Source organism: Eptatretus burgeri, chromosome 23 (genome assembly GCF_056783735.1).
Source record: "Eptatretus burgeri isolate ZD-2024b chromosome 23, Ebu_testis_v1, whole genome shotgun sequence".
Classification (NCBI taxonomy): Eukaryota; Metazoa; Chordata; class Myxini; order Myxiniformes; family Myxinidae; genus Eptatretus; species Eptatretus burgeri.
The window spans coordinates 174,009-201,624 of record NC_140983.1 but is presented as its reverse complement, the minus strand read 5'-3'; the positions used below and the strand labels follow the sequence as shown (position 1 = coordinate 201,624).

The window sequence follows — 27,616 nt, the reverse complement described above, 5'->3', positions numbered from 1 at the left end:
TTAGTGAGTGTGCTTCCATTTAATTCATGGCCTGTTCATCAGCAGGTGTCACGAATCGAAAAGACGTGCTACACGAGGCCAGAAGATAAGCGGGTCGGGGTGTCGATAGAGTAGCACCCAACGGGAAGCACAGTCGAGGCACTCCTTGAGCTGCAGAGAAGGTCGATCTTGGCAGGTATGAGCTTGGGCCCGACACTGGGTTGAAGGAGACGAAGATGACTCGGGATGTGACCCAGAGATCCCAGCCCCAGCAGAGTTTGGGGCCTCGTAGCAGCAGTTCGTGAAATCAGGTTTGATTCACCAAGCGAGCAGAGTACGTTAAAGGCAGCCGCAATGGCTGAACGAGCCCCACCCGCACAATTGAACACATGTTGCAGATGACTCGCCATTTGGACCTTCAGGTCCGTTGTGCGACCATGGCAAGTTCACGATGTATCTGGAGAGCAGCAATTTGCGAGTGTGGTCGGGGTCGTTCCCCCAGGCAGGCACCATGCAACGGCGGCGTTAAGTCTTTGCCTTGCCGGAGTTTGACTTGTCCAACCTTCTCTTCAGTGGGTTTTTTTTTCTTACATACTCGTCTCATCTCCTCAGGAAGGGGGTCGTGTCATGATCATGTGTTAAATGCCCAATCACCCAAATCTGGGTTCTCCCCATCGTCCAATCTTTTGGTGGAAGTTCTTCCAAAGCTTCATGAAACGAAATCGTACATTGCATAGTTCCACTACTTTCAACACTCCGAAACAAACAAAATCAAGGTTAAGCATCGAACCTGCATTTACATGTCGTTTCAAAATTTTATCCTTTCTTTCCTTTTTTGTTTCTTCACACCTAAACGACTTGTGAAAATATAAAGAAATCTCAGTTGTACGAATACTCAAAAACAATCATCTCATTTGCTCATAACATGTAGAAAGTGCAGCAGTATTAATCAGGCTTCCAATTTGCAATCAACAATTCTTTTCACCATCCTCCAAAGATCCCTTCGAATCAAGAAAAATGTTCCATGTATAATAATAGTATAGTTTAATAATTATGAAAGTTAGCTTCTTCATCTTCAATTTTCATTTACAAGCAGTTCCAGAGCAACTGCCATTATTTATTTATTTCCAGCTAACTTAGCACTTCCATGCTCAGGAAAGATGGTCAAGTCAGTGTTAGAAATACATCAACTTAACTCCGTTGCAAATTTTAAAAATTTGGGTAAGTAAACATACAAGAAGTACCACTTAATCAAAAATCACGCACCTGTCCAATTAATCAGAAAACAAATAAAATAGGTAATGTTTTGATTGGCTTGTGGCATCATTGCACTATTTTCAATTATATAATTCTTACACTCCGACCGATCTAACATTCATTTCACATGCTGATGCCTTCCGTACTCGGCATGATTCTTGTTTATCTTTTATATTTGTCTTTCCACAAAATATGGACGCATTTTACTTAAATTACAGTTTGGCCAGTTCCAGCGACGAATCAGCGAGAGCCATACAATAACAACACATGGTGCAATTCCTAATTCCGTGAATTGATTTCATAATTGCTGTTGGTATAGCCATTCTGGACTATGCTTTTGTTAATACCATGCTGATTTCCCTCATATATTGATTTTCCCTTACAGTTAACTTATGATTCCTAATATATAACAACCAACGGTGTACCTTACTGTGATGTAACCGATCATTCTGGTATTAAATTACACTGGTGTTCCAAAAGTGTGGACACTGCGAGACTTATATGATCAAGGTTTCTCAATTTGTAATTCCAAAAGAAAACTTGATATTAAACTGAACACCGGATGACTGATTGTCTGCCAAAATCGATCTGGCACAAAACATTATTTCATAAACCTTCAACTGATAATGAATCTAAATTCAAACAATTTCAAAATAAACTTAATCTGTTGACTACAAATCAATCTCGTCCATAATCAACGCATTAATTGGAACCAAAAGAAACATGATGGTTCGAATACCATTATGAATTGTAATGGAGAAAAAGACACAATGAACACAAAAATCTTTTGCCTCCAGTGCTCTCAATGAGTTTTTTTTTTTTAAATGAGCTGAGTTTGAAAGTAATGAACTAAGTTACCGAACGCAACTTCTATGAGTTATCAACTGTTCCCCATGTTTATGTAGATGACAACAAATCCGGTGTATGCAAACATTATCATAAGTATCACTTGTTGGTACTATTGAACATGAGCATCCCCATCACTACCAAAACAGGTCAAAGCACACTGGTAATTCAAAGCTCGGTTGTACATTATTACATTAATTAACAGGAGTAATTACAGTAATTACATTAAAATTACATTAAAACAAACAATTACAGTAAAACAAAAGTAGCATGGCGATAATTGTAGTCACAGGGCGATCCTTTAGGAGTCTTTCTCGGGACTCTCAGCTCTGCGAACTCCCCCATAGTGAGAGTGGGGTCCACCCCGCTCGGCCTTGACATTTTACAGTAGTGCGAGTTGCCGAGCTGCATAACTTGAGATTGCTCCCAGACCACACTTTGGCTGCAGAGCGTCCATTTGGAAACATTTGGGAACAAAGCTTGACAACATGGTGAAGAGATACAAAATTTCTCCAAACAGTTTAAACAAAACTAAATGCTAACGTTTCATCAATCTAATGAGCGTCCATTTCTTTTATGGTCAATGGAGCTGAAAAATCTCGAAAAAAAAAATCTGTAACTTACAATCTTTCTCAAAACGATTCGGAATTCCATCAACATTTTAAATCTCTGACGTTGTCCATTTCTTTTATCCACTTCTCTCTCACTAATACAGCAAAATGCTGCAATATCCGATCACACTCACTCTAACCATCTCATTACTTACTCTGACCTTTTAATTACAAATCCATTCCTCTATATCAAAACAAATAAATACAGTTTAAACCTGTTTTTAAACAGGTGTACAAAAATTGTCAAATCATTTGTCAAAGTTGAGTCACCAGGCGAATGGCCCTCCAAATTGCCGCTCAAAACACTCCAATTAAACTTGATTCATGAATCAACCTGACAAATAGAGACTCGTATAAAGCCACCGGCGATGTTTTTGCTTTCTGCACGAGTCAGCTGCCCTTGGCAGACAAGCCTGCCAAGGAATGTTCTTGTGAAAAAGCCTACAATGGCTGTGTGTTCAAGGAGCACCAGACAGCCAGTCTGAAACTTGTCTCAGGAGGACTCAGACGAAGAGCCGGTCGAAGGAGCACGAGCTTTGCCTGTATTTTAACCCAATTTTCTTCACCACTTGATGTACTTGGTTCACAGATCAATCACAAGAGGTACAGTATTTGCACTGTTCAACATTATTTAATTCATTATATGCAAGGCTCCACATGATGATTTTGGTTTTCTTGGTTTTTGGTTGGTTTGCCATTGCCTTCCCAGCAGTAGTTTCGGCAGGAATTTGTCTTTAACATCCATCAACGAATGTCATCCATTAACTTTAACATCCACAGACTAATGAAGACTGCACGTCTACTTTAACGTCCACCCGAGGGATCATACACACATTAATAAATCGCCCGACTTGCTAAGCACCAATTGGAAATTTTTTTGATGGTTGTGACTTTAAACTTCACATTTATTTAGGAATCATCTGTGTGGTCATCACTTGATGACTGAAATTTGAGAGGGCAAAAGGATAGCCTATAACAAGTTAGTAATTAACTGATCAATCTCGACTGGAGTGCCGATGGGAAGTGATACATCCTCGTTCATCACAAGGTACCAAAAATCACACATAACTCCTTTACAAATCGCTTTAAAATCATTCCAAATCACATTTCTACATTTCGATCACATTTTCAGTGGTCAGCTGACTGTGAATGAGCACTCCTGTGAGAAAGCTTGGCTTACAAAGCTCAATGTCAATGGCATGGTCATAAATTTCAAGCTTGATACTGGTGCAGACGCCAATGTGCTGCCTCGGAGTATTTTTCAACAACTTCCGGTGCAGAAGAACCTCCAACAAAAAATGTGGTGTTGTCCTCCTATGGCAATCACAAGGTGTCACTGGAAGGCAAGGTCCGACTTGATTGCTCAATCAATGACGTCACACACAGCTTGGAGTTTTATGTCGCAAATGTGTCATCTCCACCCATTCTTGGATTAAAGGTGTAAACACAGTTGGATCTTGTTCGGAAAATTCACACTGTAACCGAGACGTGTCTGGACAAGGATAAATGGTTGCAGGAATTTCACGATGTGTTTCGGGGGCTCGGAGAAATGCCGGGTGAGCACCATATTGAATTGAAAGCTGGTGCTACTCCAGTGATACACCCGCCAAGAAGAGTACCACTCAGCCTACATGACAAACTCAAACACACCTTGAATAATCTGGAGAATGAGGGAATTGTATCCAAGGTGGATAAACCTACAGACTGGGTTAACAGTCTGGTGATTGTTGTAAAGAAGAATGGTTCCCTGCGTCTCTGTTTACATCCGAAAGACTTGAACAAAGCAGTTAAACGTGAACATGACAGAATACCTACAGCAGAGGACATGACTTCCAGAATAAGTGGTAAATGTGTATTTTTCCATTTTCGATGAGAAAGATGGCTTTTGGCAGATCAAGTTGGACGATGAAAGTTCATTGTTGTGCACATTTAACACGCCATTCGGCCGTTACAGATTCCATAGGTGTCCTTTTGGGATCTGCTCTGCCCCGGAAATCTTTCAGAAGAAAAATGACCAATTGTTTGGTGACATAGATGGAGTTGAAGTGTTTTTTGATGACCTGCCGAACCACGATCGCATTCTGGAGCAAGTGTTACAGCATGCTAGAAAGAACAACGTTAAGTTTAACATCAATAAGTTTCAATTTCGCGTGAGTGAGGTGAACTATGTGGGAAATGTGGTGTCTGCTGAGGGCCTAAAGCCAGACCCAGAAAAAGTGAGAGCAATTACCGAATACCCTAAGCCTGAGAACAAGCAAGACTTGCAACGATTCTTAAGAATGGTGAATTATTTGGCCCAATTTATTGCCAACCTATCTGGGCGTACTGCCCCTCTAAGACTAATACTGAATATAGACATTGAGTGGGATCGATTCAAGGAGCAGGACGATGCATATATCAAGATGCGAAACGATCTTTGATCACCGCACCCACATTGAAGTTCTTCGATGTCCAGTCTGCCGTTGTGATACAAGCCGATGCTTCAAAAGCGGGCCTGGGTGCTTGCCTCATGCAAGAAGGTCACCCAGCAGCTTACGCTTCCAGGGCGCAAACTGAAGCAGAACAAAATTCCGCTCAAATTGAAAAGGAACTTTTGGCGATTGTGTTCGCATGTGAAAAATTCAATCAGTCCGTGTATGGTAAAGCTGTGGTCGTTGAATCAGACCATAAGCCACTTGAGTTGATCAGTAAGAAGAATCTCAGCAAAGCTTCACCCCCGACTCCAGAGAATGATTCCTCAGACTGTTCAAGTACTCCGTTGACATTGTCTACAGACCAGGCCCTCAAATACATATTTCTGATGCATTGTCACGTCCCTACATTCAGGACGATTACATTGACAAGGACCTTGTGGTGGACATGGAAGTCATGATACATAACTTCCCACCATGTAATATTCACTGACCGAAGATTCCAGTTGTTTCTTCAACTTTATTCCATGCCCAACATGGCGCCTCCTGCCCTGCACCACCCCCCCCTCCTGGACAAGTCCACACATTATGCAGTTGGGGGGGGGGGAAATGTCCACTCTCAAAGTGGAATCAACCAATTTGTATCCACATCAATACGATATGTGACATGGCTGTTAGGCCACGATGGCTGTTGGAAGATTTGAGGATATTCGCCGTGTCTTGCGCTTTGATGACAAGAGAACCAGAGCCGTCCGCCAGGAAACAGACCACATGGCAGCCTTCCGCTACATATGGGACCTGTTCTTGGTCAACTGCAGACAGCGATTCATCCCCAGTGATTGTGTCACTGTGGATGAACAGCTTGTGTCATTCAGGGGCAGGTGCAAGTTTCTGCAGTACATCCCAAACAAGCCTGCCGAGGACGGCCTAAAGATTTCCTGGGTTTGTGATGCACGCATCCCCTATGGAATAGATGGGATCGTTTACACAGGGAGACAACCAGGGGAAGAAGTTCAGAAGAATCTGGGGGAAAAAAATTGTCCTGCAGTTGTGCAGTAGATTCAGAAACACAGGTCGTAACATCACCACAGATAACTTTTTCACCAGTGTGCCTCTTGCACAGCATCTCCTGGAGAAGGATCTCACTATTGTCGGGAATCGACGACGGAACAAACCAGACATCCCTCTTCTGATGAAGGCATCCAAGTCCAGGGAGGTTTACAGCACAGAGTTTGGATTCAATGGTAACCTTACAATGGTCAGCTATGTCAGAAAAAAAGGAATGTCTGTTGTGCTCCTGAGCATGATGCACCACGACAAAGTGGTGGATGAGAATAGCAGAAAGAAAAAAAACAGAAGGAATCACATTCTACAACAAGAACAAAGGAGGTGTAGACACCATGGACCAGATGGTTGGCACCTACACCTGTAAGCGCCAAACACAGAGGTGGCCCATGGTGCTGTGGTACAATATGCTCGACATTGCCACTCTGAATGCCGATACCTTTTTCACCGCTCAGCATCCTGAATTCAAGAGTGGTATCACCAGCGCACGACGGCTCTTCCTCAATGAGCTCTCAAAAGAGCTGGTGACACCACACATGAGGAGTCGACTGGAACACTAGCCCCCAACTGCTAACCACGATCATTGAAGCAATGGGAAGGTGTGGGGTGACAAAAGCCACAACCAAACCGCAAGAAAGAAGCAGACAAGGCCAATTAAGAGAAAGAGGTTTCAGCTTTGCCCAAGTAAGAAAGATCGCAAAGTCAACAACAGGTGTGGGAAATGCAATGTTCATGAAAAACATGTAAACTGTAGAAAAACATGTAATTCTCCGTCCATCATTACAATCCTCCCAGAGTCAATGAGACTCACAAAATTTGATTGTGACTCCAATGCCCCGAGACATGGTGAGAATCATCGATGGATTATTTCAATGTGGAGTTCTCTTTTTCCAGGTCCCTGATGCAGAGGGCAGTTGGAGAGTAAACAAGGAACTTTGTATCGTTTGCCAAACAACAACAAAACGAGGCACTCAAGCGGCCCGGCCGGCTCGCTGCATCTCCTTAGTCGGTTGCAGAAACCTATACAAGCTTATAATTATTGCCCTATATTGGCCTATAAAAATATAATTTATATTATTGCCCTATATACGAGAAACCTATAAATTATTGCCCTCCAACGTCATTTTGCAGTATGGCTCCCAGGTCAAATTTTTTTGTTCACACCTTGGCGACCTCCGCGCCAACATGGTGCATCTACCAGAAGTGTACGGTACGTTTGAATATGCTGACTAACTGACCACACAACCACTGATCATGTCAGAATCCAAAATAGGACACACCCTACACTGTTCATGCAACCAGGAGACAGTCTGCTGAATGTTTCCAGTCTGGTGACAACTTTGAAGAATGTTACGATTCGACTCCGACTGAAGAACAAAGCTGCTGATGCCTCGCAGGACTTGCCGATTCGCGATGATGTGCCAATCGTACCGGATGTTGATGAAACCAGACAGATATATTAAGCAGCACTCATTTTGAAGAATGTCATTAAAACATCACCAAGGATGGAATGTCCGTGGTCATGGCGAGACAGTAGACTGATGTAGGTGATGTTTTATCTCAGCCGTTGTGGTTTTTGAAAATAAAATTACAAATTGACATTCGAGACAATGTTAAGGTGAGGAAGTAAACAAAGTACATGCACTGATGAGCCAAAACATTATGATCACTGACAGGTGAAGTGGATAACATTGATTATCTTGTTACAATGGCACCTCTCTGCAACAAAACGGACAATCCTCAACAATGAACTTGGTTTTCGTGAGAAGTGTTTCACCAATCGTGCCATAACACACGTGTTCCTGAATACGGACGTGGGCCGAGCCCCCTCGCACGGAGCTCTGACTCCGCCCAATCAAAAAGAATGTCTCCCCTGTCGACACTGGGGAAGGCAAAAGAGCCTCTCTCGGGGGGAGGAGCACCGAGACGCCCCTCCTCCAATCACGGCTGGCCACGACACCCGAAACACTTCGTCCAATCCGGAGGCGAGTTACCAGAGAAACGGATCCCTCCACCCTGCACGGGGGGGGGGGGTAAAAAGAATCGGAGGCGCTCAAAGACAAGTGAGTTGGGGTCCTTTTTCGGTCGTTCCAGGTCCTTCGGGTCATCTTGGTTCCCGTCTTCATTCCCTGGTCGTCGTCGTCGATCGTTGGTGGCTCGAGTCCATAGGGTCCTGGTTGCTCGCTGGATTCTGGCTGTGGGTTCGAGTCCAACCGTGATGGTTCGTGTGCGCTCGTTAGATTGTGGTTCGTGTGGAGCGCTCGAGCTGGGGACCCCGATCCCTTTAATGGACTCCGAGCTCACAAGTGCGGTTCGTCCAGACCACAGGAGGTGGCCAGGTACCCGACCAAACTCTAACCCACAGCTTGCGTATCCTCCGCGGCTGGAGGGTCCAAATAAAGGCCAGTTGGCCCCATTTCTTTTTGGGTGTGTGTGTAGGTCTGTGGCCAATCGAAAAGTGGAATTGCAGAAGTGCCTTGCTTATTGTACATGGCAATTGAGTCGGATTTACTCTGCTCTCTGTCTCCCTTCCTGATTATTGTGAATAAACCCCGTGTTAAATGTACCAGCTCGTTTTCTGTGCTTTCTCTCATTGGCCTCGCATAGTTCGGGTTTGAGTTATCGTGAGGCTGACTGTGCCGTAGATTGTTATTTGGACCGGCGCGGCTTTGGCAATTCCCGCTCGGTTACGCCGGATCCGAGTCGGTAACAGTGACTCGGTTCGGACAAAGTCGGCTGAGAGTGTGACTTCCCCGGTAGCTAGACCGCGCGGCTAATTAGGTAAATTGGAATCTGACAAAAAGACCCGAACCACGCGGTCGAAATATTGGCGTCCACGGACCATTAAACGACCCATCGACTTTGGAGTTATCCGGAGTGACGACCTTCAATTCCGGGTGTTCGGTGGGAGACGGCCCATCTGCTCCATCTGGCGGTTTTTCCCCACCACCACAACAGTATATCTCTGTTAAATAATTATTTATTTAATCTCTGCTTGCTTTGCTACATATGTATTGGACTTGGGGTGCTTTCCATGTGGACGCTAATCTTGTGGATGCTGCAGTGGAAAACCCATCGGAAGAAGGGTCAGATCGGTCAGTCACGGGTTGGGGACCCATGTAAAGGACAAAGAGTGCAATTTGGGTGACCCCCCCACAAGTGATTGCCAAAATGATGACAACTCCTTGAAAACACCAGTTTGAATGTTCTCTTACAGCAAGAAAAGTGAACAATGCTAAACTACCTCCCCAAAGCCACGTGCCCCTGTTGCCGTCAAGTGTGACATGATGCTTCGCCAGGCCCACCGCGGATGAGGCAGGACGCAAACACGGAAAACTCATCGTTGAGCAAGTGCTGTTGGTAACGCACTGAGAATCAGCACTGAGATGTCACAAGTCCGATACTATGGTACTGTGCCTGACTGTTGTGCACTGGATGATGCGTTGGCACGATAATATGACACACCAATGAGTAGTGTGTTTGCTGAGGAACGGTGTGGGGGTGAGTCAAAATTCTGCTTCATTTTTCTCTTCCTTGACCGAAGATTGACCCAACGATCTTTCAGCATGTCACAGTCCACCAAGCACGAGACAGGTAAGATAGTTCCGACTCACCTCCCACAGCTCTCTCTTATGTAGTTGATAAATTAAGGTGTGTGTCTTCAGCGTTAAGGCAGGAATCTTCGGTTCCCGCTGGAGAACTTGGGCAGGACGGCCATTCCACACGAATCAACACATCAAACTCAACTTTTCAAATGTAACCCTGGGTTTAAAATTATACATTTTAAAAAAGGTACACAAACTAGGTTCACAAATGTTAAATATCTTGGAGATTGGTCCATTGATACCCCGCATACAGTCCTGGAAAGACAGATGTCCTCTCAAGCTTTCAGTCGTGGCAAATATGTGACAACACTGCACAGTGTAATTTTCCATGGGAAATCCCATCATCCATGGTGTGGTCAATTATGATGTCACAGTGCACTTCTGGCAGAAAGCATGAAACTTCGCACAATCATAACATGACACCCATGGAACAATTTTAGCCTGGGAACCACATATTTTTTCTTTCTGTACTAATTAACAGCGTGTTATTAACGAGCGCTCAAACTGGGCGCGGCACAGCCGTGTCGTGCTCCTATTCATCCAAATCCAGGCCGGAGTGATGAAGAATCGCAAACAAAATGGTGGACAAAAGTAAATGTTGCAAGAATTTCGAACCAAATCTTCGTTTTTTTCGATGTTTACCGAACAGTAAATGATCCCAAGATGATTCAGCCGTCAGAACAGAACAGGTTGCAATTGTTATTATTATATAGTGATGAAATGGGGTGGGAGAACAGTGTGATGAGCACTTAATGACGTCGTTTGTGTTGGTTTTTCATCGACAAATACAACGACGATTCTCGATCAGATTCATTCGCTGTCTCTGTAATATCTGACAGATTCAGTCATCAGTAAACATTCTGAAGCCCAAAAGTATCTTGCTTTATAGCCTTGACAAAATAATTCTGTCTGTGCTGGGCATTGTCTGTGCCGGTGTGAGGTCGAGATGACAAATTATGTCCAGAGATGATAATCATTTGGGTTCATCAGTCCCATATGGATGAAGCATACTCAGCAGGCTGGTGTTTTGTATGAAATTATGTTGCGATGCACACAATGGTTCAGGAGGGTGTGCTGGTGATACACTGTGTGGAGAGCAGGCCTATTGTTAGGAGTTTTGTTCAGACTAAGGCACATCATCATGTTCTTCTTAAATCAATTGCAGAAAACATGTAATTCTCAGTCCATCATTACAATCCTCCCAGAGTCAATTAGACTCACAAAATTTGATTGTGACTCCCATGCCCCAAGACATGGTGACAATAATCGATGGATTATTTCAATGTGGAGTTCTCTTTTTCTAGGTCCCTGAAGCAGAGGGCGGTCAGAGAGTAAACTGGGAACTTTGTATCGTTTGCCAAACAACAACACACGAGGCACTCAAGCGTACCGGCCGGCTCGCTGCGTCTCCTGGGTCGGTTGCAGAAACCTATACGAGCTTCCTGAAGAAGGTTGATGAGTTCAGGCAGATCGGGTAGATGAGTTCATTCCCATTCGCCGCTGAAAGTAACACAGAACCTTTCATTGAAAAATGTGCGAGTTGGCACAAAATGTGGAGCTGAGGTTCAAAAACACGAAGTTGGATCGGGCAAAGAAGAAGCGAAGTGCTGATGCTCCATCAACAAGTACAACACCGTCTCAGAGACAGAGGCGCATGTACTTTGATGCGAATCTTTGTTTATTCTGCCAGGATGGCACGAATAGTGATCTGATCTGCTTCTGTACTCTGGAGGCAGATGACAAAATTTGACTGATGGCAACAGAACTTGAAGACGAAACTCTGCTCGCTCGCCTCGCTTTTTTTTTGAGCCGGTATCTTGAATTTGAAATGGTTGAGACGTCACTCTGGCGTGAAAATAATCACAGAAATCAATTCTACGCCCTAAAATCTATATATTAATACTGAAGGACCAATTTTGTGCTCCTCCTAGCGGTCGCGTCACGTTTTTCTCGGAACTGTGACCTGGACTGAAAGAAACTTCGTACCTGTAAGAGTGCATCGCACATCGTGGCAATAGTCAAACTTCAACTCTGAAGCAGAATAAACACTTTTCGTTTTACATTCGTTTACATGGCGACGTGTGACGTCACCGCTGAGAGGTGTGATTCCACTCCTCGAAAATAGCGTCTGCAATGTAAAACCCTCTTCTGCACATGCTGACTACCTCAGAATGTGAATTTGACACAAAAAATGTCACAAGAAACATTGTATCTATATATTATTACTGAAGGACAAATTTTGTGCTCCTTCTAGCGGTCGCGCCACGTTTTTCTCGGTACTGTGACCTGAGAAATTTTGACGTTGTTTGTATGTCAAAGTAGACACGTGCACAAATCAGGGGACTTCTTCACAAGGAGTAGTGTACACCAAAAATGTCGTGGACAAGGACGTTTTGTAGGCCTCATTAGGTAAGGCCATGGAGTACATCGACTGGGATCCGGCTCTTACAAGAGCCGCCACTGGTTGTCATATTGGGCTCATGGAACGGAATCCGTCTGTGAGGGGGTTTCGGCTCGTTCGTATAAATCCTTGTATTACGCGAATGTTTGGTCCTCTTGGTTTTTTGGTCCATTAGTCCAAACGATGGATGCCATAATGTATTTAAAGTACAAGATGACCTCCAAACATGAAAAGCTCAAAAAGTTGAATGTCTTCACCCAAAATCGATGTGATTTCTTCATTAAAAAAAAAATGGGAATTATACACATTGCGTTATGTTTTTATTTTACAGTGCAGATTTATTGATATATTTTTGGTTTGTGTTTTGCAGCCTGGAAAAAAGCAACAGATCCACTACACAGAGGAATTGGATGACATGCTGCACTTAAAATTTTCCCATGATATAAAAATCAAATATGTCACAGTGTCAAAAGTATAGACGTTGTGGATTAAAAAAACAAAATTATCTGAGTAAAATTACGTGTGTGTATGTGTGTGTGTGGGTATGTATATATATATATATATATATATATATATATATATATATATATATATATATATATATATATATATATATATATATATGAAGACCACAAGGGGAAAACCAGAGATGTCACTTTTTATAAATTTCAGGGTTATTGCACCTGCCAATAGTTGGCAACATAAGGTTTCCTCTCACAATATTACTTTAACAAATAACCACGGGTGTCACATAATTTTTATGGTATAAAGTTTCGCCGTGCAATGAAAAAACAAGTGTTGTCAAAGCTGAACAAGTAGAAACCCAGAGTTGTCAGTACTTTACTCCTGGTTATCTCCCTTTCATTCATGTTAACTGTTCCACCATAATATTCAGAGTTGAGAAACTAAAAAATGAAATGTTGTAAAACTTTCACAGCATAAATTCTGAGCACTACAATAGCCTATTTGGTTCTATCATGGGCTCCGTAGTTGGTGCATATCGTGGTTCAAGCCTGGTCAAACCTTTATTGTGACTTTTATGGGACCCACGCCGTGGCTTAATGGTTAGCGCGTCTGAGTACCCATCCTCATTCGATGTACCCACCGCCCAATCAACCTGCTTAGGTATATGAGGGAGTCACATGAGGTGACTTCGGCTATCGCGGGGGTGGTTTATCTTTGGTTTCCTCCCGGTTTTCCATCATATTAAGTAGTACGGAGTAAGAAATGGAGAATCCGTCGTCATATAAGCGAAATACCCTTGAGTATGGCGTTGAACACCAATCAAACAGAAAAACAATGACCGTTTAATGTTGAAAAAAATAATCTGTGATCACCAAAGTCATGTAATGTATGCTAATAACCAACAAGCATGAATTTGCTACACATCCTGGGTTAAAATTGCATGGCAATTATTAAACAAGGGAATAACCAGTGATGTCAGTTTGCAACATTGATTCGTTCTTTGCTCTTAAATTAAATAACACAGAAGCTTGGCAAATGCTACATGCTTAATTTGATCGGCCAATCATCACTTCCTTTTACTGGAAAATAAATCTATATGACAGTTATTAAACAGTCCACCAAAGTCTTGAAACTTTGCTTTTCAGTTTCTTCAAAGTTGACTTATCCTGACATCTCTGGTTTTCCCCTTGTGGTCTATATATATATATATATATATATATATATATATATATATATATATATATATATATATATATATATATATATATATATATATATATATATATATATATATATATATATATATATATATTGTTGCGGTCTTCGCGCCCGCCGGCGTGCGACGGCCACGTAACTCGAATCGCGGCACGTCGCCCACCGGACGGACAATCCAGTCGTGACCCTCTCGGACTAACGCCGGGAACCAGTCACGGGTGGACCTTTCGGTCTCACCGCGATCGAGCCAATCAGCCCCCGCGTGGGATAGGGTTGCTCGCCAAATTCGAACTACCTAAGTACCCACGCGGAGGGTAGACCGGGCGATCGCACCTCGCCGCAGGTCGACTTCGGACACGGGCCACTTAAGCGACCCGTTCCGTACTATCAGAATAACCGAGCGGTGTTATCGTCGACCTCGACGGTTCGATTAATTATCGGGCGTACTCAGCCCACTACCAACCCTTTACGTGAAGCAAGATGGGGGTTCAATGGGGAAAAAGACGAAGCGAAGCGGGAAACAGTTCAACAATAAAGCACATTTATTCTCGGCACACGGAAAGCACACAAATACAATTCCACCAAATGCACACAAAAAAGAAAACACAATTCCATTTACACAAAAAGCAAACATAAAAGTGAAAACACAGTGCAGAGCTAATTCCGACTACCGAGCACACGGCAACACTTATACAATTCTACTTCACAGACGGCGCCGACAACACATACCCAAAACCAAGGAAAAGAAATACCCTCAAGAATGAGGTAGGCCTGGGGCCGAGACCTGGTCGGGCCTACCCGTCTGGTGATGAGACGCGGAGCGGCGATGGCCCCGCAACCCGCGGGCCTCGTGGACAGTGCCTGGCAGGGGGGTGGGAACGGGGCCCCCTTGGTCGCACTATCTCAGCGCGGGGGGAAACAGGAGGGGGTTGCTGATGCTCGGGGTATAGAGGATCTTTATTGTGTGCGCGACGAGCGTCTCCACCTCGGCCAGGTCGCGCTGCCGGCCTCCCAGGGGTGCAGCTCCCTGCACGACGCGAGCACCCCCTCGTCCGCCCTCGCCGCCTCTCCACAGCTCGTCCCCTCCGTTCCGACTTCAACGCACACGACGAGCAGCTCCACCGCCCGCGAAGTCTTGTCTCTCTGTTCCGACTCCTTCGCCTCGTTCCGACCTTTACTACTCCTTTGACTGACGAACACCGTCCTTTTATCCCCCCCGTAACTTCGCCTTTGACCCCCTCCCTTTGACCTTTCAACTCGCTCCCCATTGGCCCGAGAAAAAGTGGGCGTGAAGGCTTTTTGATCCACAAATTTGCATATATCGATCGCCCTGGGGGCGGGGCCAATTCGTCCCTCGCTCACCGATTGGACGGCAAAAAGTGGGCGTGTGTCGTTTTCGATCCGTTTTTGAAGCAGAAAATCCGTGATTTTGTACACGCTGTTCAACGTGCGCCCTACACGAGTCCAGCATCGGTGCCCATGAGTGGCGCGAGATGACGGTGATGCGATGGTGGCGAGTTGCGACGGTAAAGGTCATGGCGGTTGTGGTGAAGCGGCGTTGTGGTTGGTGGTTGTTGTTGTGGTTGTGATGGTGGCGATTGGTCCAAAATAAAGATAGTAAAAGAAAAACGGCTATCCTGAAGAGTCGCAGCACGTATAAATGACATGTATTCCCACTAGACAACGGGTTTGGGCCTAACTACACATGCACTTACCGAGATACCTCACCTAAGGGACCTGAATGGTGGTTTGCGAATCTGGTAACCACAACACTACCCCCTTCCCTTTTTACAGACTCGTCCCGAGTCGTCAAATTTTCGTGTGCCATCATGTGTAGTTTTCCCCTAGTACACTTTACCTACGGATCCCTGAGTGCGACATTCATGGTATTCGTGTCCCCAAAATAAATAACCTGAGTGCTGCGTAACTACCTAAACAAACTCACTCACACGGACGACTTAAATAAAATTGCCGGCGCTAAGACATACATGCCGGGGGCGCACTCATATGTACAGTACATCTTAACCTTAACTTACAAATTTTACACTAAACCATGGCCCAGGATCACTGAACTCTGCAAAAAGAAAGCAGTTAGCAGGGAGCCAGGCTGCCCGCATGCAGTCTCTGGCTCAAACAATGCAGGTGACAGGGAACGTGGCTGGCTGCTCACACGCAGTCCAAGGCCTTCCCTTTTGAACTGAACTCAGTGAACCACAACGGTGCTTGGGCTGCACAACGCAGTCTCCGTGCCAGCTCAAGTGGCACACGCAATGAGCACAACGAATGGATGCATGAACACAAACACGGTGCACGGGCTGCCACTGCAGGCCCGTGTTGTAGCTGCCAACAGGGCAGTTCTCGCAGCTTGCAAACTGTTGCCTTGATCCTGGCGCACATGGAAATGAACAGGGGGGGCAAAGCAAAAATTGAACGGGGCTGGTGAACATGGGCAGTGGGCATGGCATGGCATGGCAAAGGCAGCAGGCAAACACAGCCCGCAGAAGAAGGCCGCTGCAGGCAAACACAGCCCGCAGAAGAAGACCGTTGCAGGCAAACACAGCCGGCAGATGAACTGGCCGGCACAGGCCTCGAAGAAAAACAGCCAGCAGATGAACTGGCCGGCACAGGCCTTGCAGTAACACAGCCAGCAGATGAAGCTGGCCAGCTTTTGCTGTTCAGTGGAGGTTGGTGGAGGGAGTGCGGTGGTGCTGGCCACTTGGAAGGCGGGCTCGGACCTACCTACCTGTCTCCCTCCCAACCTATCGCCTTTGCCTGTCACTGTACATACCCACTCCCTTAATTTGTCAAACCCCAATTTAGCCCCAACTTATTTTTTTGTTGTTTTTATTTTTACTTCCCCTCTATAAATCGTCCCCTAACCCCCTTTATCGTCTTTGTTCGGCTAACCTATCCTGTCACCTAGCCTACTCCCAACCCCTACGTTCCCTTCCCGGAGGGGAACAAGGGAGAGCTAACGTCCTGTGCCGAGGCCCAACGAAGCCTCAGAATGGCCTCCCCAGAGTTCGGCGATCTTAACACCAAGTGGGTCCAGCGGCCCACAACGACAGCGAGGGGATGGATGGTGCGGAGGGGTACATCTCCTAATCTACCCTAACCATTTAACTGTTAAACTACCCCGGGGCTTTCAACAAGCGCCTCTCGCTTAAACTATTGGTTCTAACAACCCAGATTCCCGTCGCCTGTGTTGGTGTCCTCACAATTTCGGGCCTCGCCCCCCAATTTTCTCTCCGTGCCCTCACACGGTCTCCTGGCTGGGACACGTGGCTCCCTTTGGCAGGCACGACCCTCTGCCGAATCTCCCGCTATGGCACCCCCGGGCACTACACTGCCTCCGAGCCTACCAGCTCCCTAACACCGGGGAGTGCCCCCATGGCACCTCCCCTGAAACGCACACGTGGCAGGCCGGCCTCCCGGGCCCCTTTCCGAGGGTCACCCGTGCCCACAACACTGCCCACGCGGCTAATGGCGCCCCGGGCCCCCGCACCAAGCAGGCGCACCCGTGCCCACTACTCTATCGCGACCCCCCATGGGCCCGTGGCCTACCGCGGCCGACTAGCCTGGTGCCCGGGGTACCCACTCAGCGATACTCACCTTTCGCAGCCACGCTCCCAAGCCCGTCAACAGGGCTCCTGCACCCCTCCAAATGGGTCTCGAGCCTACTTTCCCACCAACAACAAAACGACCTCCATTTTTCAATTTGACTAACCCAGCTAACTCACTCTACACTGACCCCGGGGTCCCTTGGGCGGGAGTCACTCCTCCCCCCCATCACTCATCGCACCATGCATTCCCCATTCACTCCACACACACAGACCCGCTGGCCTCACTCACTCACCAAGTACTCACCTCACAACTCACCAACTCTTCAACACACACACCGCTGAACTCTGCCATCCTCCTAACTACATCCCCTAACTAACTCGTGCTCCCACGTCGTCCCTTATACTACAGCACGTTCCTTTTAACACTACGTAGCTAAACTACGTCCCCTCTACACATTCACAAGTCTGTCCATGTCCTCAAATAAATCATTTTATTTCCCCACCTAAATCTGGCTACAATCCCTCTAACTAATCCATTCCACGGACTCCATGAGGACTTACCCCTGCCCCATGAAGTCGGTCTAACTAAGCTAACCCTTCCCCCTAACTAGTTTTCATCCTGTGCCCAGGGATAAGGGGGTCTTCCACCCCTTTCCCAGGAATCCTGTACACCCGAAAGTGAGGCTTGCTTTTTCTTTTTTTTTTTTTCCATGCGCAGCACCTGCGCGGCAACTCAGAGCTCGCGCACTTTGCACCTGCCCGTGACGTCATGCAGCTGCACATGTTCCTCGTCCCTCCTTGGACGGGACCATCCGGCAGAGATACCCCTCCTGCCGGATTCCAACCACACGTGCAGCCATGACGTCACCGTGCGCAAAAAAAAAAACACAAGCCACACGTCTCGAGGGGTTCCCCACGCGAACACATGTGCTTTGCCCGTTGGAGCTTAACACACACGATCGCGTGGAGAACCCGTCCGGTCCAAATCCGTAGTCCTGCCTAAACTTTGTCCGTCCGCGGGATCGGCAAATCCACCGCGTGCGTTTCCGGACCGGGACTTCACTCTCGCAAGCGAGCACGTGGTGGTCTCGTGCGTTGCACAGCACGAACCGCGTGCTCACTGCTGGGTGAACCCGGCACGGTCCCCGAAACAGCTACAGCCGCTACTCGGCTTTCTTTCTTCTCATGTCGCCTTCGTCGTCGCCATTCAACCCACGCACACCTGCGTGTTACGACGCACACAGTCCACTCCATCACATTCACACCGGGAGACGCGGCTGCGTGCTCCCGCATGCCAACCGACATCTCCCTCACATACCGCTCTCTCACACACACGGTCTCCCTGGCACAACCCATACCACTCACACGTGGTGCTCCATTCACTCGTGCCTCACTCACACACGCGGGGGCACTCAACCGCGGTTCCTCATCCACACACCGTGCCTCACTCATACACGCGGGGGCACTTAACCGCGGTGCCTCATCCACACACGCGGGGGCACTCACCCGCGGTTCCTCACTCATACTCCGTGCCTCATCCACACACGGCGTGCTGGGAAGCACGTACTCCGGCACCATCGCCACCACACCACTTACACGTGGTGCCTCACTCATACTGGCCGTTTCACTCACACACACGGCCTCACTCACACACGGTGCGCTGGGAAGCACACACTCCGGCACCATCGCCACCACACCACTCACACGTGGTGCCTCACTCATACTGGCCGTTTCACTCACACACGGCCTCACTCACACACGGTGCGCTGGGAAGCACACACTCCGGCACCATCGCCACCACACCACTCACACACGGGGTCGCTTCCACACACGGGGACGCACTCACGCCTTGCACCACACACACAGGGACAACCATACTGGGGATTCGTGTCCCCACAAGGGTCTCCGGGGCCTCCATACCCCCCAAGCTCTCCGTGCACCCGTCCACAGCACTCGTCCCCTCAACCTCGCAAAGCACGACCGAACTCACCTGGTCGTGACTCGCCTCAAGGGGGCATACTCCCTCCCCTTGTTCCTGGAGGAGGCCATCCAACTGCTCGCACCGGGTCCCTACACGCTCCGCGAGCTCAACCCCATTGTCCTCCACTACCTCCGTGTGTGCGTGCGCGTCACTTACCCCGTCTTCATCGTGTAGTCTTCCCTCTATCGTTCCCATCTCCCGTGTCTCTGCCAACTCTTCACCCTTTACCTCCCTTGTCTCAACTATTATTTCTGTTGTCGTCACCTCGTGTCTCGTCTCACACGTTTTGGTCTCCCCATTTAATTTTTCCCTCTTGGTCACCGTCGCGACCCTCGCCCAACACGTTCCACGAATTATTTTTTCACCCGCCTCCACCGCGGGCCTGTCAGCCGTTGCACCCCCTTCCAGCTCGTTTGTTCCTACACGTGGAGTCGCCATTTTTATCTCCCTGGTCACGGCCTTCATGCCCGCCTGCAGGCATCGGCCCATGTTCTGCGTCTCACCCCGCAGCTCTTTCATTTCTTCTTTCATGTTTGCTTCCATTCCGTTTATTTGCTGTGTATTCGCATCCATCGTCGTTTTCACTTCATTTGTATTTGTATCCATCTTTTCATCCATTTTTTGTGTATTCGCATCCATCTTTTCGTTCATGCCTTTCATTTCGTTTTTTATTTCATTTGTATTTGTATCCATCGTCGTTTTCACTTCATTCATTTGTTTGTTCATTGCCGCCAGCATGGCGCATAGCTGGGCCATGTTGGATGCACTCAGCTGAGCCGTTTCGGCAAGGGTTGGGGAAGGGTCTTGGTGGAGAGGGGGGGGGGAGGTGTCATACACCGCGGCCGCTGCCGCACCCACCTCGGGCCTTGGGTTCAGTTGGGCGAGTCCGTGTTCCTGCACAATCAACATTTCCTGCTCGGGGATTCCATCCTGGACCATGGACTCTACATTATTACACATATACATTTCTAATACCCCCGGCTCCCGCTCGCCTTGAGACGCCATCTTGCTTCTCGTGAAGGGTTAATTTGCTCGCTCGTAATTTGGAGGGAATCGGGGGTCGCTTCTCTCACCCCTGGACCGATTCCCGTGAATTTCGCTGGAGACAGGAGAGCCTGTTGTCCCGCTCTCCAATACCAGTGCCGCGAGGAGGGCGATGAATTTGTATCCCACTCCTGACACCAGTGTTGCGGTCTTCGCGCCCGCCGGCGTGCGACGGCCACGTAACTCGAATCGCGGCACGTCGCCCACCGGACGGACAATCCAGTCGTGACCCTCTCGGACTAACGCCGGGAACCAGTCACGGGTGGACCTTTCGGTCTCACCGCGATCGAGCCAATCAGCCCCCGCGTGGGATAGGGTTGCTCGCCAAATTCGAACTACCTAAGTACCCACGCGGAGGGTAGACCGGGCGATCGCACCTCGCCGCAGGTCGACTTCGGACACGGGCCACTTAAGCGACCCGTTCCGTACTATCAGAATAACCGAGCGGTGTTATCGTCGACCTCGACGGTTCGATTAATTATCGGGCGTACTCAGCCCACTACCAACCCTTTACGTGAAGCAAGATGGGGGTTCAATGGGGAAAAAGACGAAGCGAAGCGGGAAACAGTTCAACAATAAAGCACATTTATTCTCGGCACACGGAAAGCACACAAATACAATTCCACCAAATGCACACAAAAAAGAAAACACAATTCCATTTACACAAAAAGCAAACATAAAAGTGAAAACACAGTGCAGAGCTAATTCCGACTACCGAGCACACGGCAACACTTATACAATTCTACTTCACAGACGGCGCCGACAACACATACCCAAAACCAAGGAAAAGAAATACCCTCAAGAATGAGGTAGGCCTGGGGCCGAGACCTGGTCGGGCCTACCCGTCTGGTGATGAGACGCGGAGCGGCGATGGCCCCGCAACCCGCGGGCCTCGTGGACAGTGCCTGGCAGGGGGGTGGGAACGGGGCCCCCTTGGTCGCACTATCTCAGCGCGGGGGGAAACAGGAGGGGGTTGCTGATGCTCGGGGTATAGAGGATCTTTATTGTGTGCGCGACGAGCGTCTCCACCTCGGCCAGGTCGCGCTGCCGGCCTCCCAGGGGTGCAGCTCCCTGCACGACGCGAGCACCCCCTCGTCCGCCCTCGCCGCCTCTCCACAGCTCGTCCCCTCCGTTCCGACTTCAACGCACACGACGAGCAGCTCCACCGCCCGCGAAGTCTTGTCTCTCTGTTCCGACTCCTTCGCCTCGTTCCGACCTTTACTACTCCTTTGACTGACGAACACCGTCCTTTTATCCCCCCGTAACTTCGCCTTTGACCCCCTCCCTTTGACCTTTCAACTCGCTCCCCATTGGCCCGAGAAAAAGTGGGCGTGAAGGCTTTTTGATCCACAAATTTGCATATATCGATCGCCCTGGGGGCGGGGCCAATTCGTCCCTCGCTCACCGATTGGACGGCAAAAAGTGGGCGTGTGTCGTTTTCGATCCGTTTTTGAAGCAGAAAATCCGTGATTTTGTACACGCTGTTCAACGTGCGCCCTACACGAGTCCAGCATCGGTGCCCATGAGTGGCGCGAGATGACGGTGATGCGATGGTGGCGAGTTGCGACGGTAAAGGTCATGGCGGTTGTGGTGAAGCGGCGTTGTGGTTGGTGGTTGTTGTTGTGGTTGTGATGGTGGCGATTGGTCCAAAATAAAGATAGTAAAAGAAAAACGGCTATCCTGAAGAGTCGCAGCACGTATAAATGACATGTATTCCCACTAGACAACGGGTTTGGGCCTAACTACACATGCACTTACCGAGATACCTCACCTAAGGGACCTGAATGGTGGTTTGCGAATCTGGTAACCACAACAATATATATATATATATATATATATATATATATATATATATATATATATATATATATATATATATATATATATATATATATATATATATATATGCCTGGTGTTGGTGCAGTGGTTAGGGCAGCAGCTTGGAATGCAAAAGGTCCTGAGTTCAAGCCCCGTTGAGCCACTGAATTAATACACCAGGGGGTTGACTCAGCCTGTCATCCTTCCGAGGTCGGCGAAATGAGTACCAGTGTACTGGGCCGGTGTATACCCCGGCTAAAATAAGTGTACCATATCCCTTCGTCGTAAGAGACGACCAGGGTTGCGTCAGGAAGGGCATCCGGCGTAAAACATGTGCCAAATCACAATGCGGATCATACGGATGATCCGCTGTGGCGACCCCTAATGGGAGCAGCCGAAAAAAGAAGAAGATATATACATATATATGTATGTAAAACTTTATAAGGAATCATTGTTGTTTGAATATTCTTGTAAATGGTGTTGTATTTTAAAATAATTGTCGTCATGTGTGATTGTTGTTTTCAGGACAGTGAAGTGATGGTCGAAACACTCCGAGTTTTTTAAGTGTGCACCGAGTCAGTGGTGGGGCGGATAAGCCAAAAATGGTGCACTTTGGGTTAAAAGCATGAAACATGGTACATGTATGCAGTTGCCCCTCCTGATTATTTTAAGATGTGGATCCAGGTCAGCAGTGCCCCTGGTGGCCAAGCTCCTCCAAGGAGACAAACAATCCAACTGACTGGAAGTTATGGATACTTTGCCAGAAAGAATCTTCAGAACCATTGCAGTGTCCTGCAAAATCGACAAGAAAGGATGTTGGTGCTGGGTATGAATATGTTGCTGAAAATCTTCTAAAATTTCAGGAACTTGATGCCAGCATCCCTGATGGTGTGAATATACAACACTTCAATATATGCACAGACGTTTACAGAAAAATAGTGCGACATGGCATAAGTCGTGCAGAAATAAAGTTAGTCATGAAAAGTTTCAGAGAGCACACAAGAGAAAAAACTGTGGAATCACCAGAGCAAAGTCCTTTGAAAACAAGATCTTGTTGAGAGAACCAATGATCAGATCTGTGCATCTTCTGCAACAATCCTGTTGGACGTGACGGCCTTCATAAGGCTGTCTCATTTGACGTTAACTTCAAAGTAAGGAAGTATGCTGCAGAACTTTATGATAGTCAGCTGATAGTAGCTGATCGGCAATAATAGGCAAAAGCTGTTTGGAGCTGCTGATGGGCAAACCAAGCTGTTATGATTCTGATCGGCTGATGCTGATGATGAAGATGCTGATGATTCTGATAGGCAAAAGTATCTGCTGGGGATGTGATGGCCATTGTTACTCAATACCACACAATGTTCTTGGCACAACTCTACAAACGGGCAGAACTTGCAAGGAATAAGAACACGGAAAAGTCTTCAGCTTGTTACGTAGCTTAGCCTTTGCGGAATTTAAATTTAAGTAAATATTTAATCTACTTTTCCTTTATCGAGTAACATTGCTGACTTTAAATCCATATATTTAGTTCCCCCAAAAAATCATGTTTATATGATGTTTCGATCAAAAGATATGGGTGTTTATATGAACTGGGTGGCCATTTTGAATAACCTTCAAAAACAGCCACCATGGGGGGCACTGCTGACCCAGATCCACATCTAAAAATAATCAGAAGGGGCAACCACGTATGAATCGGTGAATACCATGAGGGCCCAACTCCACCAATTTTCAACATTCAGGTTTTGCATGTTTTATGTTCCATAGTTGACAAGCTTTTTGATTGTGCGCAAGAAGGTCCCAACTCCCATGAATAAATGTGCTTATTCACAATGTATTTTCCACGGTGAGTTCACCGGGCCAAAAACAAACGAAAAAGACTGAGAGCAGAAGGCAAAGAGTATGTTGGATGCCAAGAAGGACACAGGAAAAGTGCTGCGGTAAATATCAATGTAAAGTTGATGCGTCTGCATGCACAGCACTTTACATTACACAGCGCACTGTGTGTTTATCAATAAAATTCAGTTTAATAAAACTCAATACATTCTTGTATGTATGTCCAGCCAGGCTTTGTACAGAATCTTACACTGCTGTATCATTTTTATGAGCCTTCTCTATTTCAGGTCAAATTTGATACTGTTAACCCATTCAGTGCCGGGTAGTTTTCCCCTTATACTGCCAGGCTATTTTGGGGGGATTTTGCGCCTTCTCTTCAAATCCCATTGTCGCTGCATGAAAAGTATCGGAGCTATGTTAGCTTTACCTGTAAAAGCATTTTAATGAGGTATTTTTATTTTTCAGGTGTCGAAGGAAGTGCCTTGAAACATTCACCATTGCTGCACGAGAGACACTGCTGGCAAATTTTAACACCATTAGCAACCAGGATGGCCAAGATACCTATTTGATGTCCCTCATCAGTTGCAAAGCACCCCAGCGAAAGAGACCAAAGGGAACACAAGCATTATTTCAACGCAGCTGGCAGTATTGTTACGGATTTGGGAACCTTGTGCACACAGACAGTCAGAGTCCCCGTCGTTCAGTTATATCGATAAGTATGTGTTTATAGATAGAATCCCTCCTTCTGTCGAATGTGAATTACATGTGTGCTCTACGAGTTATTTTATAGTCAGGTTTATTACATCCTTATCAACAACAACGACACCACCCTCACTCGACCCGGTCGCCATTACGCACGTGTTCAGGACCACGGACGTGAGCGGAGGTTTCGTCACCTCAGGGCTGGCTCCGCATTAGCCAGAAGGAGTGTTCAGCCCAACCAATGAAGGGCCACCACGAGTCGCCTGACAACCGATCATCCAATGAGGAGGCGAGGGCGAGGAGAAGAGACCCTCCCACCTCAACAAGGGTAGAGTGGTGGTCGGGACGAGTGTGTGGTGCAGGACCGTGGCGATAGCGGTCGGCGGTCTTGGTCTCGATTGGTGTTCTGCAGGATCGTGGTTCGAGCGGTCAGCCATCCTTTGCGGTGGCTCACCGTGTTGGTGGTGGCCGAACAGTGTGGTGGTGCTCGAGCAGCCAGGGTCGTGGGCCGTGGACTTCGGATCATGGGTTCGGGTCCCACCGTGGTAGTTCGAGTCGGTGTGACCGCACGATGCGGGACAGGTACCCTGGCCCGGTCCTACCGAATAGACCCACGGGGTCCAGTTTCTTTTGTGTGTGTGCGTGTGTGCGTGTCCCTGGGCCCCATCTTTAAGTAGGATTGTTAAGTGCTTTTGCTCATTGTACATTGCCTGCCTATTATTCGCAATAACTCTGCTCTGTGTTCCCCTCCCCGATTATTCTTTGTAAAATAAACCCCTGTTAAATGTACCAGCTCGTTTTCTGTGCTTTCCTTCTTTGGCCTAGCATGGTGCGTATTGAGGATTAGCAAGGCCGTTTGTGCCGTAGGTTGTTCATTTGATCCGGCGCGGCTTTGGTAACTTCCGCTCGGTTACGCCGTTTCCGAGTCGGTGATAGCGACTCGATTTGGACAAAGTCAGTCGAGAGTGTGGTTTTCCCCGGTAGTTGGACGACGTGGGTATTTAGGTATATTGAAATTAGGCAATTAACCCTACCCCACGCCGTCAAAATATTGGTGACCACGGTCCGCTAAGGGACCCGTGAACTCTCGGATTTATCCGAGAGTTGCGACCTAAATTCCGGGTGTTCGGTGGGAAACGACTCCACTGCTCCACCTCGTGGTCGTTTATCACCACCAAACCCCGGCCCACAACAGCATTACTACCAAGCGAAAGTGGGAGACGACGTAAAATGGCTTGCAGAGAAGCCTTTGCAAGCAAGCCTGAATGGAGTGGGAACAAAACGCATGAGGAGAGTCGCTCAGCACCAGTCCAAGGAAGCCACACCAAAAGACAAACGAGGGACTCATAACAATAGAGTGCATTGTTGAGGATTTGAGAGGTAAAGGTGGATGCACATATTCGGTTATTCCCATATTGTGTATCCCATTGTGCCGGCCATAGAAAGAAGAGGAGGTATCTTTCCTCTGAACTGACAGTTGTGAAAATGTACACTCTGTTCCTTGAACTGTTGTTACCCGATAAATATGCAGGATACCAGGCTGGAACTGATCCAAAAAAGATATACTGTGAAATAAAATTCAGATTTTACTGTGATTATTTCAAGCAAAGTTTTAACTTTGGGTTTGGTCGGCCTTGATCTGACGTCTGTTGTATCTGCACTGAGCTTTAGGCTCAGGTTGAAGGTTGAAAAAAATGCAGCTGTAACGAAGGACCGAGAAACAAGGCTGCTTTTGCACAAAACGAAGGCAAACGTCTTCGACAAGAAGTTGAAGGAGTTGACTGAAGCTGCTGAGAACAATGCTAACACAGAATGTCTCTGTTTTGATTTTAAACAGAACATCCCCTTTCCACATATCCCGACTGGGGATATCTTCTCTTTCAAGACAGTTGGGGCTGTTCACATTTGGCATACACTCAGCCAAAACAGGCAAAATGAAGGTGTACTCATGGCCTGAAACTGAAACACGTGGAGGTGTGAATGAAGTGATTAGTTGCATCAAACAAAATAACATCCCAATCACAGTGAGGAAACTCGTAGTTTTCACTGATGGTTGTCGTGGTCAGAACCACAATCATACTATGGTTCAGTGTCTGTCCTCCCTTGTCATCAATGAAAGATTATTTCCATAAGTTTGTGTTTACAGTTAGAATCCCCCCTTTGTCTGATGGGAATTACATGTGTGCTCTACGAATTATTGTATAGTCAGGTTTTTCCATCCTCCACATCACCAACCACAACACCACCGACGCCATTGCCCACGTCCGTTCGACCACGTACGTGGGCGGAGATTTTCATCACTTCAGCTCCGACTCCACCCCTTGTCCAATCACGCACAGAGGGTGATTTTCCCACGACACCACAGCCAATGAGCGGAGGGCGAGCACCACACGCACCCCCTGCAATCAGGAGGCCACAATGAGCCGCCTGACAACCCACCATCCAACCAGGAGGCGAGTGGCGGGGATAAGAAGCCCCTCCCTCCGAAAAAGAAGCCTATAGTGGTTGTCTGGAGGAGAGTTGGGCAGAGAAGGATCGTGGCGATTGCGTTCTGCAGACGGTCGTGGTCGTGGCTGGAGCGGTCTGAGACAGTGGCGAGTGTGGCTTGGTCCCGTTTGTGGGCCGTGGACTTCCGGTCGTGGGTTCGAGTCGGTGAAACCGCACGAGGTGGGGAGTTACCCGGCTCTACCGAGAAAAGACCCACGGGTCCATTTCGTGTGTGTGTGTGTGTGTGTGTGTGTGTGTGTGTGTGTGTGTGTGTGTGTGTGTGTGTGTGTGTGTGTGTGTGTGTTTCCGTGGTCCCCGTCTGTTAAGTAGAGC

General features: G+C 47.4%; 1 protein-coding gene and 1 pseudogene across 1 annotated transcript in view; one reads left to right on the top strand and one right to left on the bottom strand.

The window, feature by feature from the left end:
• The window catches only part of LOC147007883 (transcription initiation factor IIA subunit 1-like), a 98,897-nt gene that overhangs the window by 20,930 nt on the left and 50,351 nt on the right, over positions 1 to 27,616 (bottom strand). The gene's annotated exons all lie outside the window — the stretch shown is intronic.
• LOC147007885 (uncharacterized) lies at positions 5,789 to 26,928 on the top strand (annotated as a pseudogene).